The sequence below is a fragment of the Chrysoperla carnea genome, chromosome 1 (assembly GCF_905475395.1).
Source record: "Chrysoperla carnea chromosome 1, inChrCarn1.1, whole genome shotgun sequence".
Taxonomy (NCBI): Eukaryota; Metazoa; Arthropoda; class Insecta; order Neuroptera; family Chrysopidae; genus Chrysoperla; species Chrysoperla carnea.
In genome coordinates this window covers 28829136-28833600 of record NC_058337.1, presented here as the reverse complement: position 1 = coordinate 28833600, position 4465 = coordinate 28829136, and positions in this window count along the sequence as shown.

Genomic DNA, 4465 nt, shown 5'->3' with positions numbered 1-4465 from the left:
AGTAGTCTAGAAATATGTGGAGGGAAGCTAAAAATTAATCCGAATGGCGTGCAAATTAGAGACCCAAACCATTATTCGGGCTAAAAATTAAAATTCAAAATTTGGTGGCCACGCTCATTAGCATGAAAATATAGATAATCCAATGTACAATACAAGTACACTTACTTTATTTTTAATGATAAAAACTGGATTTACCACGATTGATCATCATAATATGCTAATATAATAATAATTAACATAAAATTGTCAATACTCTTCATCTCCTCCAGGTGATTTTATAAATAACAAGTGAAAACAAACAATTGACTGAATTAATTGTTGAAATACCATGCATAGTCAGTGTTGAATTCTTTATCACATAACACATACATACATGTGACACATACATAACTGATATTATTGATATAAGTATGGTACATACTATAAAATTTCCGCCTAATTGGCGCCTTCACGGGTAAACGGTGATGTTTACGAAAAAATGTTTCAAGCAAAAATTGTTTATTTTTTGATAAGGAACATTTTTTACATTTAAACTTTTGTTCTATCTCTAACGGTTTACATGATGGATCCTACGGACCCAACACTCAATTGACCTATGATGCTCATTTACGAACTCGACCTCACTTTTTACGTCCTGAGTACGCTGTAAAGCTTTTCAGCTCGATATCTTTTTTCGGTTTTGAGTTATCGTGTCCACAGACGGGCGGACGGACGGACGGACGGACAACCGGAAATGGACTAATTAGGTGATTCTATGAACACCTATATCAAAATTTTTTCCTAGCATCAATATTTTTAAGCGTTACAAACTTGGGACTAAACTTAGTATACCTTGCATATTACATATATGCATGGTATAAAAACTTGGGACTAAACTTAGTATACCTTGCATATTACATATATACATGGTATAATAAGTAGATATATGTATTTAATTATTTTTGATAACACATCTGTTTAAAACAAAACAGATGAGAATAAGATGATGTCATAACATACATAATTCACATTAGTGATGATGTATATAGGTAAAAAATATAGGTGCGCACAAAACCAATAATATTTCATATAGTAATAGAACGTTCAAAATGTTGCCAACAAATTTATTAACAAATCGAATACCAATCAACTGATTTCATTCATTACAAATATACTTTAATTTATATTATTTGAACTATTTATAAGGTATAAAATTATATTTGTTAAAATGTCACACGTGGCACTCGCTTTTAGAAAGTTTCACTTACATTTGAAAGAGTTGAAAGATGGTCTGCGATTGTTCCAAAATAAAATGCCATAAATCTCCGATTTATTTGAGTTGTCTATTAGGATATTTTCAGCTATATATATTCCAGCGTTCTAATGTTCTGGTTATATAATTTTGACATAATTTATATTTACTGCAACCAACTCTAGTGGCTCAGTTGGTTAGAGAGTAACTAATTCCGTACACTGTATTCCTGGGGTAGTTGGTTCGATTCTCGCCATCACAACAAAAATAAATTTATTTAATAATGGGATAGTGTAGTGCATGAAGGAGACCTAATCAATCTCTCCAAATAATTGAGGATGCTTAAATAATCAAAGTGAAATCGATCCAGCCATTCAGCCTAAAACCTTCTGACTGCAAGGTTATTACAATGGTGGAAGCGCTGTGAAGAATATATAAACTGAAACTATTACAAAATTAAATTTATTTCTTGTGTTTAAAACAGTAGATCATCACAAAAATTAAAAGAATTGATTTTAAGCGGCCATTTTTATAGGCTTTTTTCAGTATCATTGCAAATCAAAATTCTTTGATTGTCTTAATCGACCTTTCGTTTATCGAGCTAAAACATCGTGTGAAATCAATTTTTGGATAACATCAAAATATGTATGAACATATGAAGGATTTAAATGTACAAATAGAAAGAAAGTAAAATAGCACGTGGTGACGTCATAATTTGCGACTGCCATAGAGACTATGTATTAAAAGATGTTTTGCAAGAGAGGATAGATAAAATTATTTAATTTTTTCATGTTTATCACTATAATTCAATTTTTATTTCAGATATTGTCATCTATTCTCGCACATTTTTAAATTTTAATAAGATATATAAGATATATTGAAATCGACAAGGCCTATTTATATAATAATTGTATTGTTTTTATTCTTCCTCATGGAGCACGTCTTTATAAAACGTTGTGAAGAAAAGCCCTTGATATTACTTGAATCAATTTATTTTGACAGAATTATCAAAACTTTAAAATATATTATTTATTCCTGTTGGCGGTGTTTGTTAAAAAATTACTTCATAGAATTATTTAAGATAGTTCTATCCCAGTACCTAGTCCAGTCAAAATTTTTTGGCTTATTACCCATGCTATACGTATCTACATAACTAAGGTTATAAACCAAGTTTTTTACTATTACCGTACCACTACACATACTGTCTCACACGTATACTAGGAATGAATACATATGTATACTAGGATGATTACACATATACTTCCCTCAATTGTAATATTTAATTTAATATTTTATCGAAACTGGTGAATAATTTTCATTTTGTTTTAATGGTGCGAAATGTTATATGCTTCCAAAAATTAGTTTTTTGTCAAAACGGCAAATCTACTTCACTGCTTCTCTCATGCATGCTACGTGTGTTAAAAATGTTATTTTTAAATGAAATTATTTCATGTTATCGACCATCTCATGTTAGGCGTGATAAATTGTATTCAAATTTTAACAGCGTTTGCATTAGGATTTTAATTACTTCCATTCAAAATTTTAAAGATTTCTTCAGACTTTGCTTGCGTGACCCAACTAGTCAAAGAAGATAAAACATGTATTTATTATTTAATAATCATAAAATGTTAATTTAATTAGTGTTTTAATTTAATAGTTAAGTATCTCTTTATTAATTATATGCACCACCATATACATACCATCATATACAGGGTATATCCATAGAAATGGAAAATAGACTCGGTTTGGTTAGGTTAGAGGACAGCTCCAACACTCTCTCAGAGACCCACGGCCCGTTATATTACCCTAGTTAAATTGTAAATTCCTTCACTTCTCTTAACCCTTTGCTTTGGAGCAACTCAACTCAGCATAAGTCAAGCGAAAACTACTCAAACTTAGCAGTTAAAAATGTTTTGATTTCATTCCAAATAAAGGACTAGGTTAACCGATTTACGAAATAATTTGTGTATGGAACTTCTTTAAAGACCGTCTTAATATATTTCTTTTCTTATATCCCGATATTCTTCAAATATTGACATGTTTACTAAATTTTTTTTATCACTTCAGGTGAATGAAGAATTCTCACTGCACGGGCAGAAAAGTGAAATTGATTTTTGGAAGTCTTTAGAAGTTCAGAAAATATGAACGTTAAAATTCCTAATTAGACAAAGAGGAAGATATAGGTTAGTGACGTCATTGTCCGATTTCATCATAGAGATACATATAAAATACATATAAAACTTTGTTTTGCTAAAAAGGAGATGGGCAACAATTGAATGCTTATATCTTCTTCGTTTTTTAATTCATTTTAATTTCACTTTCAAATTTTTTCCACGTATCAAGTCTAGTTTTACATTTTTATGCGTAATATGGCAAATTGGACATCAGGCAACTGTCGTATTGATCATAGAATACAATAATTTACTCAATAGAATAGATATTATATGAATGATGTTTTCCCCTTAAAATTCTTTCTTAAAAAAGCTAAAGCCAATCAAACTTCAATCGCTAAACGCAAAGTCCCTATAAATCTATATATTGTGGTCATGAGAGTATTTCGTAACAGATTTTTTTAACAGTAATTAATTAGTAATGATATCATAAAGTGGAATGTCAAGGTATATAATTATGTATAATAATTCATATCTTTTCTATTGTGAAAACTCTATATAGGGTGTCCCATTAATAATTCCAAAATATTTAAGTCGAGATGTTTTTCACGAAAATAAACAAAAAAGTACACATTAATCTTTGGTCAAAGGTTTCTCGTTTTCGAGATATAGGTACAATGATATCGTTTCAATCAAAAAATTAAATCCCTAATAATAAAAAATTTTGCTTTATTTCGGTATTTCGATTTAAGATTTCTTTATCTTATGAAAATTAATATCAGATGCAATAAAAATTTGAAGATAACTGTTTTGAAATGGATTGTTAACGATAAGAATGCTTTGATCACCTCAATTTTAAATTTCTGAACCACTATTAACATTCCTATCGAACTTTTTCATTTTGTGGCCACCTTATACATACATCTGATGTCAACAGTGGTTAGCTGAAAGTTAATATTTTCGAAAGCGGAAATTTTTTTTATAAAGAATAACTTTTTTTCGTAAACCTTAAACCAAATAAAAAAGCTTTCGATATGGAGCCAACCTAAGTAGATACGTGATATATTGTAAATGAAAAGTTTTGAGCGATAGGTTTATATGGACTTTTTCCATTTTTTTGTTT